Below are 531 nucleotides of genomic sequence, written 5' to 3' on the forward strand. Positions count from 1 at the left end.
AGAAAGACTTATCTTTAAAAATGTAAACAGTGTGTACATTTACACATGAAATATGCTTTCCATCCCTCTTTAAATTAGTTTTGATCTGAAATTGGTTGTTTCCATTGTAAAAGGCAGTCTTTTTAGGGGGTATGAGCTATGGGGAGGCAGGGTTAAGTTGATATATGAGACAAAGTACAATTATAATCTCTATAACAAGGGGGGAGGGAAATCTAAAACCATTATCTTTTTATGATCATGATCCCCTTCAGCAATGAAAAAATATATATAAAATAGTGAATGAAAAATAATCTGACAGTTTAAAATAATAAGAAAAACTACCTGTACTATAAGACACACTTTGGCAAAAAGAAATTCTGAACATGTAAATACAGGACATGCAGGATGGGATAATTCTTACCAAGACATAAATTTTACTACATGAATAAGTAAGACAACATGAAAACCAAAGGCAAGAACAAACTTAACCTAATGGCAATATTATGTCATAGCAAACAGAGTTACCTGCATCTGTCCAATCTTACCAAAAAG

The sequence above is a fragment of the Penaeus monodon genome, chromosome 22 (assembly GCF_015228065.2).
Source record: "Penaeus monodon isolate SGIC_2016 chromosome 22, NSTDA_Pmon_1, whole genome shotgun sequence".
Classification (NCBI taxonomy): domain Eukaryota; kingdom Metazoa; phylum Arthropoda; class Malacostraca; order Decapoda; family Penaeidae; genus Penaeus; species Penaeus monodon.